Source organism: Martes martes (assembly GCF_963455335.1).
Source record: "Martes martes genome assembly, chromosome: 4".
In the NCBI taxonomy this organism is placed as follows: domain Eukaryota; kingdom Metazoa; phylum Chordata; class Mammalia; order Carnivora; family Mustelidae; genus Martes; species Martes martes.
Window position 1 is genome coordinate 57227731 of NC_137891.1, and position 17648 is coordinate 57245378.

The window sequence follows — 17648 nt, forward strand, 5'->3', positions numbered from 1 at the left end:
TTAACAACACAGGAGAGAATTATTGTAAGCATTTATAACCTAAAATAATTACATATTCTTTGTTGAGACAATAATCTCAAAGTAGCAATGGAGACTTTGAGACTCAATGTCACTTCTTTGTAACAAATATTGTTATATGCCATGAAATAAAATTTATAGATAAAGTAATGTAGCTTCAAAATAATATTTTAAAATAAGCAATGTAATGTCTTTATTCAAACATAAGGGGGAAAAGTAAAGGAAATAATTTATAATATACGATAAAATAGTATACATTAAAATATGTTAAACAGTAATCTAAAAAGCTAAAGCAACCTCAAATTTTTCCAGAATGTCCCTATAGGATGGTCCCACATGTGATAAGAACTGCTTTCATTTATTTGAATCTGTGGTATACATGTAATTTGCATATAAAGTGTTTTCTGTAGAATACTGTGTGTTCCTTAGGATAACTGCCTAGCGAGATGCTTAGAGTAAGGGAAGGATGGGACATTCTAGTCTGTTTTGGAAATGTTACCAATTCACATGACCATATTTGTCAGCCTGAGAAGTCCTGCAGAAATGAAACTCATTTAATTCAGTTTATCCTAGCATTCTTCAAATTTATTTGATCATCAAAAACCTTTTTCCCAATAAACTTAATTATATTTCTCTCCTCTTTTGCTTCACAATGTGGAATATTCAGGATAACAGCCTTCCTAGGGGAAGGGACTAAGGTCTGTGTAGAATGAATGTGGGTTAGAAATAGATGTTTGTTTTAAAGAGTTTCAGGGATGTGGCTCACCTAAAAGACTATGCTTTAAATATCTGGGTGATTTTTTTAATCCTCCAATTTTTTGGATGGATTATAATAATTCAGTTAACAATACATGGTATATCTAATTCCACAAGTATTCTGTCTATAAGTTACTGGGTTTTTTTATATACTACATACACATTTAAGTAGTGATTTACTAAGCAAAGGCCCTGTGCCAGGTAGGTAGTAAATTGACAGGTAAATCTGTTAAATTTCTTGTCCACAGAGGATTTATTTCCTTCAAAATATTGCAAGACCCTCTTGGGTCTTTTGCTATATTTAGTGAATTCTAGACACTTGGTTATTAATAACAGATTCACTGATTTTTATATTTGAAAGACCTACTTAAGAAGATAAAACATAGAGAGGCATAACTGGATTAAAGGATGATGTGGCTCACTTGAAGAAAGCAGTCATTTAAATATACGTGTATAATTATATATGTAATGATAATTTCATCACATCATCATGTTCATCATCGTTACCATCATCACCACCATCTATGTTTCTCTGTAAATGGCATTATACAAAGTTTCATATAAAAATTTTAATAAATAGTCATTTTCTTAGAGAAAAACCACTGGTCAGAAATTGCTCTTCTTCATCTCTGTCAGTAGCATCATCCTCTTCATCACGAAGCAGAGGGATGAGTCACTCTTCTCTAGCCCTGGCAGTTCCAATATTTTATAAACATGTCTAGGCAGGAAGGCATAATTATCAACGTTATCTATATCATCAGTGCCTAGCATTTAATGAATACCTATTATGTTCCAAACATTGTGCTAACTTCCCTACGTGAATTATATCAGGTAAAGATAGAGAAACCAGAGCAGAATATTGTTTAATTTCAACATCATGTGTTAGGGCTTGAATTTGATCTCAGGGCTTTTGACCGCAGAGTCAAAGTTTTTAAGTGGAGAAAGTCAAGGAAAGAACTAGGATTACTCTGTCGACTTAGCTTTCACATAGGTACTTATAAAGCTGTGCAGTTACAAAATGAATTTTTTTACTCAAGCTCTTAATTGATTGGTATGAGAAATAATTCTCAAAGCTCAATGACTCAATTTTATTCTGTAGTTCTAAGACTCAGTTCCTTAGAGGAAGATACATCTATATTTGCTTTTTTAAGGAAGAAACATTTACATCAAGATGTTTCCAGTATCTGTAGGATGGTATCTATGTTTAGGCCCACTTTACTTCTTAGCCTGGTTTGGAGACAGAGTTGAAGAAAATAAAACTAAATAATCTGATCTTTTCTCATCCCATTTCCATGTCTTTTCTGATCTTACCTTCAAATGGACAAAGACTGATTTGAAATATGACTACTTTCAAACACCAAAATTATACATTAACAAAATACACTTAGAATATACAGGAAGAAAGAGTGTATTTAATTGATTATGAATTCAACCTTGGAGGGGGAAATGAACAGAGTTTTTTTTTTTCTATTATTTTATTTGTGAAAATTAACAAGAGCAACAAAAATGTAAGAGCAGGAGCTTCAAGATCAAACACCTCTGAATAGCTTCCTACCAAGGGATCATTCCTATCAGCTGTCATCACTGTCAAAAGAAGCACCACTACTTCTAAAAGAACAAAGGCAACACAATTTTAAAAGATACTGCCTACAAGTAGAAAAACAACTAGTCATTAACCGATCTTTGGATTACTCTATCCATTCTCTAATTTTGCTTTTAAGTAAAATTTTAATATCCCAAATGCAACCCCATTTTTCATTTTCACTTTCTTATATGAGTTTTTGCTGTCTTATAGATGAAAATGAGGGCAACAGAAACAAACCCTCAATACCTAGATGTATTCATGTGTAATTATTATGAATCCAAGTTTTTATTTTATGTACAGGATATTTGCTTTAACAGTGATCATCTATACATTTACTTCTGTTTCTTAGAATCCGTATGCAAATTGCCGAAGTGTACACAATCATACAACATACAGCATTTTAGGAAATTATTTGGACTAAAGAAAACACCTGTATTCCTGGCTTTAAATTGTATATGCTATTTCTCCCTCCTCCACCACCACATGCTTGCATTTTCCCTTGTGATGTTAAAATGAGACTGTACCACATTAAATTTCATCTGTAACATTCCCAGTCACGGCTATATTCTATTAAGATTTCCCTGTAGCTTTATCCCAACTCTGCTCTGTCTACTGTTTTTAAAGCAAGGTATGGTCAGGTTTACTCCAATTTCAAGGTCATTTATACAGAAGCTAAATAAGATTGGCCCTAGTATAGAACTCAGGGGAACTATACATGTTACCTTTCTTTTTTTTTTTTTTTTTTGTTACCTCTCTTTTTTCAGAGCCTTCCATTCACAATCATGGGGGAAGTGTGTGTGTGTGTGTGTGTGTGTGTGTGTGAGTGTGTGTTTTACTGTCCCTTTTGAACTTCATTCTCAAACAGTTTGTTCAATTTATTGATACAATATTTTATGGACATGAGGAAAGAGCTATTATTTTAAAATATGCTATTCTTAAATTCATTCTAAAGAAAACAAATTTATAAATTTATCTAAGTAACATGTTAAAAGTCAAGTATGAAAAGAACATATCATAAGAATAAAAACACATAGTAAAACTAGGTCTATATGAACACCATTATAACCTGCTTTTTTTTTTAACATTTTATTTATTTATTTGAGAGAGAGCGAGAGTACACAAGCAGGGTGGGGGGCAGAGGGAGAGGGAGAAGCAGGCTTCCCTCTGAGCAGGGATCCTGACGTGGGGGGCGGGACAGGCCGATTCCAGAACCCTGGGATCAAGATGCTTAACTGGCTGAGCCACCCAGGTGCCCTACATCTAGTTGTATCCCAATCCTTAATGTACAGATTATGCATATGTAAAAGTGATTGATGTTTAAGCTACTAAATTTTGGATTAGTTTGTAATGCACCAATAGATACTGAAAAACTACCCTTCAGATGGTATTAGAATACTGATTTTATAAAATATAATTTCCCTGTATTTATAAGTAATGTTTTCTTTTAAAAGTCTATGACTTACTGAATAAAAAATAAAGAACGCTATAGTTCCTTTTTCTGTCTTCTTATAATATTTTGTACAGTCCTCCATCATAAAGTTTATTACACTCTATTTCAATGCTGGGCTTATGTTTTTTGCTTCTATTTCAGAGAATGACCCAAAAAGAAACAATATAAAAAGCAATAGATTTCAAGACACTGAACGTCAGATAATGAATATCCTTGAAAGACAAGACAAAAATGAAGTGTCTCCAGGAGAGGTGGAGTTTGATGGGTCCCATAAGTTGAGATATTGAGACCAAGATGCAGAGCAAGGCATTCACAAAAGAAAGTACTAGAGAGGAGAGGGATGCACAGATACAGAGAATTATGTGTATCCACAGAGGGTCCCTTGGAGTACTGATCATGTGAGGGAACTACCTAAGACCTAGAGAAAAAAACACCTGAAAGGATTAGAGGTACCAGGGTGTGGCACTCACATAAGGACAGGAAGAGTATCTGGTTCATCAACCAGACTGGTTAGGGGTCCTGGGCAGAATCCACAGAAGGGTCTTTCCTAGTAATGGGAAATAATTATCCCTAGACTGAACATTTCCACAGTATTACCTACCGCATCTTTAAAACAAGACATGAAATTATGAAACCAATTCTAAGTTACTTAACCACATCCAAGAACAAAGCTCAAGAATCTTTATAGAATCTTGGGGAGCCTGGGTGGCTCAGTTGTTAAGCCTCTGCCTTCGGCTCAGGCCGTGATCCCAGGGTCCTGGGATTGAGCCCCACATTGGGCTCCCTGCTCTGCTGGAAGCCTGCTTCTTACTTTTCCTCTGCCTGTGCTTGTGTTCCCTCTCTCATTGTCCCTCTCTCTCTTTCAAATAAATAAATTAAATCTTAAAAAAAAAAAAAAAAAGAATCTTTATAGAATCTTTTTGGAACACAAAATGCCCAGTACCCAAGTAGGTAAAATTCACAATGTTTGACATCTATAAAAAATGTTAAAAGACTCAAATCAAACTTTTTGACAGAAACCTACATGGGAAATAAAAAGCATACTGGGAAGAATTGACAGCCAATTACATTTTTATAATTAACTTGCTTCACATGCCTACTCCACAATGATTGCGAAAAATAAGAAGACAAGCTTTAAGTTAAATAGGAAAGAGTAGGAGATAGAAATAATATTTTCCTGTAGCTGTGCACTGTCCTGGGAAGTTTGCACACATTATCTCATTTTATCATCACAATATAATCATCCTCACAATAATAACAATCTCACTTGAATTTCATAATATTACCCATGTTTTCCAAATGAGAAAAATTAAGCTCAAAGATGTGCAGTAACTTGTTTTACACTAAATGAGATTATAAGAGCCAAATTTAAGCCCATGTTTACCTTGTTCTTTCATGCTAGACTTCCTTTGGTTTATTTCTCTCACCTCCTGAATGTCTATTCCCTGGAATGAAAGGACTGTTCCATTTCCTACCATCCTATCTACACTATAGTCAGCGGGAAAGAGGAAAATTGGCAGAGGAGACACATGCCTTTCTGCTTAGGGTAGGACTATGAAATTTTTACACATTAACTATTGCTCATTTTTCATTGCTCAAAACTTAGTCATATGCCCACATCTACATAAAAGGGAGATTAGAAAGTGTAGTCTTTAACTGGGTGTCTAACTAATAACTGACTCTTCTGGGCCCCTCTGTAGCTTGTTCTACAATGTGGCAGTGGATCTATTCTGTTCAAGAACGTGTTCATTGACCCCCCCCCCCCAAGTAAGAAACAAACTAACAAGAAGGAAGGAAGGAAGGAAGGAAGGAAGGAAGGAAGGAGAGAAAGAAAGAAAGAAAGAAAGAAAGAAAGAAAGAAAGATAGGAAGGAAGGAAGGAAGGAAGGGAGGGAGGAAGGGAAGGAAAGAAGAAAGGAAGAAAGAAGAAAAAGAAGAAAAGTTATTTCTCTCATCATCAACGATAAAAGTATGGTTTTTAAATTCTGAAATACTTAACATATGGTTCTACTTAACTGACAAATCTGTGGCATCGTACAGAGGAGATCTAAAGAAAATCCTCCCCTTTGGAAAAAGCAGAAACAGTGCCTTAGGGAAGTAAACAACCACTATTGTCATGGCCAGTTATAAATCAGGTAAATTGTTGCTTGCACCTTACTTTTTGTTAAATAATATGAGAAAGTCATTGCAGCCTAACTTCATTTTATGACTTTAACTTTTAAAATTTTCATTTCTAGAAGAAAGAATTTAAAACAATGGTATGATAAGAAAGGACTTGACCAATTCATAAAATAAGGAAATAAAATCCCTGGTAAAGGGCAGATTCTAAATAAATATTCTATTTTGAAATCGTTCTGTTCTTAAAAACCATCACATGTATGATTCTTTTCCTGTTTTAAATTCAGTGTATTATATTTCAATAAGGAAAAAATGGACAAATTTCTAAAAATTTCCTTTGGATTTCTCACCATTTAAGTACCACACACACAATGTATAATTTAGCTATACCTCAGGAGATTTCCTCAAGTTCTCACAAATTGTTAAGGTTTCATTTGTACTTTAGTTACCATTTCAAATAATTCTTTTCTTTTGTACATATGGAGCATTCCATTTACCTTAAAGCATATGCCACGTAAATAAAATTATTGCAATTTTGTTCTTTTGTTTTAAGCTCAAAATGTATAGTGAAGTGAACTTTACCATAAATGACAAATAGTTTAGGAAGAGATTTCCTCAGGGCCAGCTGAGACATAATGTGTCTTTCTGGCTTAAAAAAAAAAATGCTATTATTTCATGTATTTTCCATTTTTCATATATTTTTCCCTAAAGATAAATGGACATGATTCAAATCATAAATCAAAAGTAGAAGATTAGACTCATGGGCTTATGATAAATTCCTTAATCTTGCTTCAAAATTCCCATTAAATTATCTACACACTATGAAAACATGGGGGACATATGTCTACACTGGCAAAGATAGCTAAGGAAAAGTATCACCCATATATCAGAAAACTGGTGAAATTTCTGCTAGGTGTAATATCAAAGGAACCATTTTGTACCAAATCAAATACAAAAAGTATCACATCAATTGACAATTTTACACAATGTCATTTCTTCACTTTCTTTGGAGTATACAGTATTTTTGTTAAGTGTTAGGAGTAAAACATTAATAGAATCCAAATGACCCCTTAAATTAAAGAGTCTTTAACTGCACAATCCTCATTAAACAACATTTGGATCTCCGTTAACTTAAAAAACAAACAAGAAAACAGAAATTACCAAAATGTATACTTTCTCATAATGTTCTTACATGGGTAAATCCTCAAATGATAACCACTAATATTTTTTCCTTTCATCCAAGGTCACCAAAACATGAAGACTTCTTTGTAAAAATTTTGAATGGAGATATACATCTATTATCAACCAAAACCAGCTCAATTCTTGTTTTTAATTTCAAGTTATTATTTACAAGTATGTATAATGGTTTATTAAACTGTCTGAAGACAATGGTGTACAAATACGAAATTTATTTTTTCCTCCTCACCATACTTGTCACTGTTCAAAAGTCATTTCTAGAGTGAATGAGTTCACATTCAGTTGTTGAGAAAAAGGACAATTTTGTTTTTCTGTTAGGCACCTTTGTTCTCTATGAATTATTCATTTGAAAACCTATTTTGGTTAGCCTGTGATTATAGGAAACCCCCCTCATATATCTCATCCCCTTCTTACCAAGAACATTGCAATTTTAACTTGCTTTCTCCTTTCCCTGGTCTTTATGCAAAGGTTCATAGCGTGCTATGCAATGGTTGGGGATAGCATAACCCGTTCAACTAATTCTCAGTGAGGCCTATGAGAAATGTTTGGCTCCAGTAGTTCTTTTGCCATTTTATTGTTCAGGTGGACTTCTTTCTTGGCTTTGGCCTCTAACTGCCACTTCTGGGCCAGCAAGAAAACTCCTATTCAACATCTTTTTAGACATGGACATATTCGCATAATTGAAAGATACCACAATGCCATGAAACCGTTCTGCAGCCAGAAGAGATGGAAGCAACATGCTAAAAAGTCTTAGGGAAGCCATCCTAAAGGAAATAACCCAAGCTAGAAAAGAGTTCTTTAAAGATGAAAAATTGTTTTTAAATTATAGACAGTGATGAGGTATCTGAATAACCATTGAACTGATGATAGATTAAAAATACTTTGTTATTGGGGCACCTGGGTGGCTCAGTGGGTTAAGCCTCTGCCCTCAGCTCAGGTCATGATCTCAGGGTCCTGGGATCGAGCCCCACATTAGGCTCTCTGCTCAGCGGGGAGCCTGCTTCCCCACCTCTCTCTGCCTGCCTCTCTGCCTACTTGTGATCTCTCTCTCTCTCAAATAAATAAATAAAATCTTAAAAAAAAAAAAAAAGTACTTTGTTATTCACTCTACCAACAGGTGAAGTTTGTTTTTCTCTTCCTTTGAATCTAGGCAGGCTCTGCACTGTCTGGCCAATCCAACACTGTGCCCATTTCTGGGTCCTAGCCTTGAGAAATTGGTGATTCTCATCTCCTATAACACTTGCCGTGTAAGAGATCCTACTGCACTGAAGCTGCCATTCTATGGAGACCATGTGGAAAAACTGCTTGGAGGATCCCAGAGATTTCATGAAAAGAAGTTGCTTGGCGAGTCCTCCAACTAATCCAGTTCCCAGCTCTTAAAACCATCTTTTAGGAAGCCAGCATGGAGAGGGAACAAATTGTTCCACCCGGCCTTGCCCAAATTGCAGATTCATGAGCATACTGATTGTTGATATTTTAAGACATTCAGTTTTTGGATAATTTGAAAGACAGCAATACACAAGTAGAACAGACAGTATAGAAGATGAAATAACATGAAAAGGACAAACTCAGGGGCGCCTGGGTGGCTCAGTGGGTTAAGCCACTGCCTTCGGCTCAGGTCATGGTCTTGGGGTCCTAGGATCCAGCCCCTCATCGGGCTGTCTGCTTAGCAGGGAGCCTGCTTCCCCCTCTTTCCCTGCCTGCTGCTCTGCCTACTTGTGATCTCTCTCTGTGTGTCAAATAATTAAATAAAATCTTAAAAAAAAAAAAAAAGGACAAACTCAGTAAATTCCCTTAGAAGAGAGAGTTTAAAAAAATAAAAATCTAATCATGAGAGAAAATTATAACTTTGATAGAATGATAAGGAAAATCTAACTTATGAAAAGTAGGAATTTGGGAAAAGAAACATGACTTAGTCTTGTTTCTGTATGAATGTGGCCATGAGTTGAATATTTTTCTAGAACTTTCTTCATTTTATAAGTCATATACATTTCAGAAGAAGACAGTACATCTACTATTGTATATATATGAAGAAAAACACAGAAACATGATACAGAAACATTATTATATTTCTATATATCTGTTACATTAAGTTACAAAAGATATGGAAAATCTGAATAAAAAATAAAGTTGAATGAAGTGATATGTGTGATGTTTTATTCTTTCCAAAAACTCCTGAATTATTTTATAAAAATTAATATTGTACAAGGTTAAAAAATTAAAAATTGCTGAATATAAGAGAAAAATTATAAGCATCATTCTCTAAACACGTTATTAAATATATATATCGAACTTCAATGCTACAGAATACTTCGTGAAAACCCCCTTTATCCAACACTGGCACAACCACACAGAATAAATATCCTCTAAAACATACTTTCACATCTGAATATTTATTTGATCCAAAAAAAAAAAAATTAGAGGCAACTGGGTGATTCAGTCATTTAGCGTCTGCCTTCTGCTCAGGGCATGATCCCAGAGTCCAGGAATCAAGCCCCACATCGGGCTCCCGGCTGGTTGGGAAAGCTGCTTCTCCCTCTCTCCCTCCCCCTGCTTGTCTTCCTTCTCTCGCTGTGTCTCTCTCGGGCAAATACATAAATAAAATCTTTTAAAAAAATTAAAGTGATAGAATTTGGGAGAAAATGTATATCAAAATTTTGAGGAAAAATGCAAGGTTGTACTTACATACAGATAAATAACTTTAAGAGCTTACTTTAAAAATAGAACATTAAAATGTATAATAAAAATTTAAGTACTTTCATTTCTATCTAAAATGTATTCTGTGTATTTTAATTTTATTTTGAAATGATTTAAGAATAATGATACATGAAAGTAAATGAATATTCAGTTTCTGAGGTTTAAAAGTGAAGAATTGAGTAAATCTGAAAAAATAGTAGAAATGAAAAAAATTGAAAAATAAATATATTAACCAAAAAAAGGACTTACAAATAATTACCAGTCTGATCTTAAAACAATAAATTAACATAAGTGATGTCGAATTATCTTGAAAATGAGAGAAAACATAAGTATTATAGACTGGAAATACAAACTTCGTATTTCAGAAATATTTTATTTAGTATTATAGGTTCCCTATGCATCAATCTTCGGAATTCAAGGTATTTCTTAAGGACAGCAGTATGTGTAAGGTTCCTTCTGCCCCTAATTCCCACCACCCCCCTCTAGGCCTATGAAAAACCAAAACCACCTCTGGTTTCTCCTTGATAGCTCCCCTCTATTTAGCCCTAACACAAAATCAAAATAATAATGTTTTTCAATCATGTGCCTGTGTTTTTCTTCATATATATATATACAGTAGTAGATGTATACTGCCTTCTTCTGAAACAGAAGTGACCTATACTCAGAACTACCAAATTTCGCAGAGAGAGTTGCAGACTCTTAGTCGGTTGTTGTTTTGTTTTGTTTTGAGAGTTTCTTTCTTCTCTACTCTCTGGAAATGTATTCCTTTGGTCCTCTGTGCTTCCACAGCTCTCTGATAGCCTTTATATAAGCTGGTTATAATATATCATTTTTTCCCTCATTTTTATTAGTGGGAGGATTGGCTTGCCAGGGTCTACATCATTTTGCTTGAGAGTGAAAGCTCTCTCTTGTTTTAAAATTACCCAATCTTCTGTTTCACATAGCTGCAGTGTTGATCTTAAAGTAACTTGATAATAGTGTGAGAAAAAGAAGAAAGAGCACTCAAATGTTAAAGTGGGTTTTTTAGCTCAATTGTGCTACACACAAAATTTTCTCCTGTCTCAAGTTATAAAGTTCTAATGCCCACTGGTTTTGGCAAAATAATTGGTTTCAAGTGGCACTATTTCTATCCTAGTGTAAGTGCAGCTTAGATGCTAATGCCATTTCTGTTTACAAACTTAAGACTAAGTTGTCTTTTGGAAGAACCCTTATTCCATATAACTAATAGCACTTCCATCTGGTTTGCAGAATATCTCCACCATAAAACCGCTGAACTTCTATGAGTCAAGATGAAGCATGTCTGTGTGTAGCTATAGCGCCTTCAGGAATCAGTCTGTGTAATTTGTTTCCTTTTCTCTCCCCTTTGTACACCAAGAGCTGCCAGTTTCACAATCACATATTGTGACTTACTTATCTTCTCTTTTACATTTTAGTTATGGCAAAAGAAAAGAAGAAGAACATAAAGCATAAGGCATTTCCATCATGTGCACATAAAGAAGCTCAGGAATGTCCAGCAGTGTGTGGCATGAGTTTTGAAAAAAATGAAATTTTACTGAATAAGTACCTTGTAGTACAACCTATAAAGCTGGAAGATTCAAGATCAATGCTAAGCTCAACATAAAGCCAGGGGATAATGAAAATAAACAAAAAAGAATAAAGATTTAATATTTCTTCCCCAAACAAGTATGAAACAAAGGTGAATTGTTGCATAGTATAAGGTAGGCAGAAATGAATCATATGTTCAATTTCCCAAGAATAAGATAAAATGACATTTAAAGTATTTTAAAATGGCACATTGTGCATTGACTTTGAAGATATTATTCCAAAGTTCTAATAATAGAGCATAATCCATTTCATTTAGAGTTCAGTCAAATGTGTTTTTGATGTAATAATACATTAACATAATATTCTAATATTTTAAATTATGACTTCAGGTCATGACTAATTAATCTATGCGGTTTTATTAGACTCTTTTAAACCCTAGAAATAGTTGGTAAAAAGAAAAATGATGTTTTAATGACTATTTTAAAGCAGTTTAGTCTTTAAAAAGAAATCTGGCTCTAAAAGTTCAAAATTGAAATTAAAGTATGATTTAATGCTGAACTTCTTCCATTTGTTTGGACTAAGAATTGATAGGGACAGCTAAATAAAGGGGTACAAAGAGGCTTATTTATATAGTAACACAACTTTTATATTGATAATTTTTTCTATATTTGGGAGTCATGAAGGGATGAAAGAGTTTTTCGTTTTTCTGGACCATAGAACTTTGCCATCTCTACCTGGAAATATTTTTGTATATATTGCCTAACGAATATTGACAATACTGAATTCTTTCAATTAGGAATCACAAACAAGAGTCATGTTTTTCTAGAATCAGTTTATTTGATACAAAACATGACTATATTTGAAACCAAAAGTTCCACCTACAAATTTCCCAAATGAATGACTACAATTAATAGACCTAAGTACAGAGTATTCTTCCTTGAGAAGAAAATCCTAGACCACAGACTAATTATACAAGAAGATACCAGACTCCAACATCATTTAGCTAACCCCATAATAGAAATAAGTCAGATAAAATTGCAAGAAGGACAACCTGTGATTTTCCAGGAAAATGTCAAAATCTTGATGGAATTTATTCACTTACTCATTCTTTCATAAATCAAGTGATAATTCATGAAGTTTTCCCGTTTATCTATAGCTTGGATTTTTATACTAACCTAGGTCTTATTGATTAGTATTAAATTAAGTCCAGATAGATTTCAAATGCCATTTGAATTATGTATCCACTAATGTGCCAGTTCAGAAGTTGACAAACTAGAACCTGAGAGCAAAACCCAGCCTGCCATTTGCTTTTATATGACTTGTGATCCAAGAGTGGTTTTTAAATCTTTAAGTGGTTGAACAAAACCAAAAGAATAATTAGATTTTGTGACAAATAAAAATTAGACTAATACCAAATTTCAGAGTCCATCTTAAAGTTTATTTGGAACACAGAATTAAAGCAGAAATTGTGAAGAGCCTGAGAATTTACCTTATTTACTGATACATATTAAAATAATAAAATTTTAGACCTATAGAGTTAAATAAAATAGATTGTGAAAATAAAATACACCTCTATCTTTTAATAGGACTATCAGAAAATTTTAAATTACACACATATCCCACATTATATTTCTATTGGACAGAACTGCTTTGATGATTGGTCTTACTAATGATCTACCAGAGAAGTACAAATAAGTGTTTCATGTCTCTTTTAATAGGATTAACTGATCAATACAACAGAATAATTTTCAGATCCTACAAGAGATTGGAGTTACTTGTACCAAAAGTAACATAGAGTATGACAAAATAATAAGTGATGTTTTCAGGAATATAAGATCCATCCAACTCAAAGCCCCCACTGGTCTGAATTCTCCATTTTTTTTCTTAAGAATTGAAAATATTGCAAGATTAAATGGTTTTGCAAAAGATGAGTGTAGAGCCTTTAGACAGTTCACAACTAGCGATCCACCCAAAATATCTATTTATATTATTATTGTTTTGTAAGCTACAGAACAATTTGTTCACAGACTCCAAAATTCAATCTTTATAGAAATAGAATTACAGTGAAAATTTTAGGTTGTGCGTCCTGAATTTCTGTTCACTTAGGTTTCCCTCCCCCCATTCCCTCCATCCCAGCCTCATGATAACATAAGAAAACCATGTAGCTTAACTTGAAAATAAGAATGTGAAGACACAGTTAAGCCAGAGTGCACATTCTGAAGTTTTCATCAGTGCTTTGTTGTCATATAATCAATGGCTACTTTTTTTCATTTGAAATATAAAATTCAGTACTGAATATTTTTGAGAATAGTTCTCAAATTATATATTAACATGTAAACTTGAAAATAAGCATATATGGGGGCACCTGGGTGACTCAGTGTGTTAAGCATCCAACTCTTGGTTTAAGCTCAGATCTAATGTCATGATCCGAGATCAAGCCTGTGAAGAGTCTGCTTGAGTTTCTCTCTCTCCCTCTCCCTCTGCCACTCCCCTCCTTCTGCTCTCTCTCTCTCTCTCAAATAAATAAAACAATCTTTAAAAAAAGAAGCATATATGATTTATGATTCTCCATAAGGAAAAATATATTTCCTAACTTTTAAAACATCCACACATAATTTTGTATTAATTTGAACCATACAAAATTGCCAATTATGAAAATGGTCATTTCACATAGTTCAACACGATAAATTAAGAAAATGTAGATAATGGGTATAATAGCTGCTTCTGTTAAATTTCTACAAACAGTATTACTTCTACTAGTATCATATCCCAGGTTAAAACCAACACCAGACAGAGGTGTTTAGAAGAGAAATAGCTATATAGTAGGGAAGTTGGATCTGAATTATCTGAGAAAATCTTTCAACTATGCAGAAGAGAAGTTCAAATTGGCTCATTAATGGTCTTCTGAGGAGCAGCTGCTAGACTTCGTTCAAGATTTCCTATTGTAGAACAACTTCCAACAGCGAGATTACATAGCCTCAGGAATCAGCTATTGAGCCAAGGGAATGTAAAGTCAACTTCTCCACTCATGCTATGAAATCAAATCTCAGGTTACCAGCTGATTTATTGATAACCATCTTCAATGGTGCAGCTTTCCAGATCAATGGCATTATATGACGTTACAGACTGTGGGAGAGATTTTTGTTTTAAGAGATAGTTATATGCATATGTCAAACTAACCTTCCAAAAAACAGGAGGAATTTTCTTTTGGATATTATTTGGAAGCCTGAAAAACAGGCATATGTGTTTGAAAACAACTGTAATTCTTACTTTGAACTATTAATTCATCCAATATCTATTAACACATCTTAACAATTACACTAGATACTAGGAATAAAGAGATTATTTAAATCCTAGTCTATGTCCTACAGAACTCACAGTTTAGTTCTGGAGAAAAGCCTGTGAACAGTATATAGGTGTTAGTTTAAGTCATGGATGTGAATATATTTTCTATTTGCCAACCAAGTTCTTTTATTTTTTTTTTAAATTATACATATATATGTATATATATACACTTAATTTATTTATATATTTGAGAGAGAGAGCACATGAGCAGGGGAAGGGACAGGGAGAAGCAGACTTCCTTCTGAACAGGAGCCCCATGGGGGGCTTGATCCCAGGACCCTGAGATCATGACCTGAGCTGAATGCAGATGCTTAATTGACTGAGCCAACCAGGTACCCCTGGCAACAAAGTTCTTAAGAAATTTTTTAAATGCCCCTTTTTTATTCTACAATAGAGGTCATAAATGTTGTTTTTTCTGTTTGTCATGTAAGCTAGAATAAGAACTAAGAATACAAAGATGTGAGCCAAATTATTGTGGTAGTAATATAGATAATGCAATATGGGTATATATTTTAAGAGTTTAAGAGGTACTACACAAAAAAGTACACTAATATTTTTGAACTACACATTTTTATTTGGGTGTCTTTTGTTTTCATGATCATATAGCCAAAAGGTAAATCATATCAGTTAAGAATCCAAAAACCTAATACTGGGAAAGAAATTATGTATTTTCTAACCAATGTAGAATTTTCTCTTTTTTACCTGTATATGGAGCTGTGGTTAAAGTAGTAAAATACAAACAGCAATATGATTGGGAGAAATGAGAGTGAGAGCTGTTGTTTTATGGATTTTGGTGGGGTTTTTGTTTGCTTGTTCGTTTGGGGTGATTGTTTTGTTCTGAGGTTTTTTTTTTTTAATGAATTTTGCGGGTCACTGATCAAGTTTATCAATAAAGATTTTGAAAACTACTGATGGCAGCAAAAAATGCCACTAACACCTTGATCTGAAGACTAGTGAGTTTGTGCTTGGATGATTCCTTTACTCCGTGTACACCAAGACCTCTCTGGAATGTCAGATTCGGAATACTCACAATTTTATGACAAATTTATAGCTGTTTCTGCCGGTTATTTCTTAGCTTCTTCATCATAAACTGCTTGATTATCTTTGTTGAAATTGAATAGTTTTATCACCCCATTCCATTTAATAGTTTAGAGCAAAAAATGGACAAAACAATTTGGGGAAAATAACTAATTTTTTGCTATAATCATAAGTGGAATGAAGCCAAACCACTTTAAGGCTGATAGTATTCAAAGTTAAGTGTTGTAAGAAAGACAACAAACTAATTGACTTCTTTTCAGTTTTAGAAATCCTCCTGAAGAACTGAAGCTGAGCTACTTCTAGTCAGCTTTCTGTTGTGTTGAAATGTATAATTGCTAACATCTTCTGTACTTGAGAATTAGTACAAAAAAGTGTGCTACGAGAAGTTCTAAGAATATAGGACATTAAAATTGCTTTAGAGTCTTTGATCTCACAAGCAAAATGGTATATCTCAATGAGCAGGGATTTCTTAAATATATATTTTTTAAAATGCTTGAAAACAGAAATTTTAAAGTTGTTTCTATTTTGAAACGATAATCTAAAAATTAGAAAATACATTTAAAAGTCTCTATGGCCTTTGAATTTAACCAGGAGAATTGTTGTAGTTTAAAAAATATAAAACTTCACAACTGCTGGATAATGGGCTTGAACTTCGTATTATATGTCAGTCAACTTTCTGAGGTTTACAGACATTTTCTTATTGCTTTCAGGTGACAACATCAGTCGTGTATTGCTTATTAGATTGTGGGCAATTTAGGAACTTGAAACATCTTACTTTGAAAGTTAAAGAAACCAACTGCCTCCCGTTAGTTGACTTTTATTCTTAGTTTTAAATATAGATGAGATTATATTTTAATCTTTTATTTTTTAGATGCCTGTTTATATGCCACCTTTTCCCTAAGATCTTCCCTAGCTCCCTTACTCAAGTTACTGCTACTTTATTTTCACAAATCCTTCTTAAAATATTACCATGTGGCACTTTGCTAAGAACCAAGGATGTAAACAGGAGAAACTCAAAGTCCCCCACCCTCCCATAGGAAAGTACTTCTATTTTCTTTTGGCATTCAAATTATTCTGTGTTTCCCATTAGTTTCTAACAAAGAGCTCTTCTTTTATTCATCCCTTTCTCCCCAGCACCCAGGTGAATGCCCAACTCATAGATATAGTTGATGAATGGAATTCTTGAAGTATATCCTTTGTCATAAAAATTTAATATCTTTTGCTTATTAAAGAAGATCACCCTATTTTTCATGACTAAAATGGTTTTCTAATATGAGAGATTCGATGTAATCAGTATAAGAAAGAATGATACAGAGGAAAAATAGGAAATCTGGCTGCCAACCTCTAAGTCTTGTAATGTAAACCATGGCTTCTCTTCACACTATATACACACACCTGGCTCAGAATCTGGCTCACAGGGGATACTAACACGATTAGCAGTTCAGTCAGTTAATTGAGAAAGTGGGGGAATTATTAGTGGACATGATGCTCCACTCATTAGTTGATGTGTGATTTGGCATCTTTTGTTCCAACTCTACATCTCTCTTTTACTCTCTGGAAAATAGAATTAATCTTTACAACAAGGCTGGGTGTGAAGATTACAAGGAAGAAAGGTTTTGTTAAGTGATTACATTAATATTACTTATGACCTTTGTTTTGTTTTGCATTGCCTTATACTAAGAGAGAAACCAAACGAAATAAATGCTTCTAATTTCTCTGTCACATTTTTTTTTTAAGATTTTATTTATTTGAGAGAGAGAGAGAGCAGGAAAGAGCAGAACAGGAGAGAGTGGGAGAGAGAGAAACAGGCTCCCAGCTGAGCAGGAAGTCTGATGCGGGTTTTGATCCTGCGCAAGACCCTGGTATCATGACCTGAGCCAAAGGCGGATGCTTAGCTGCT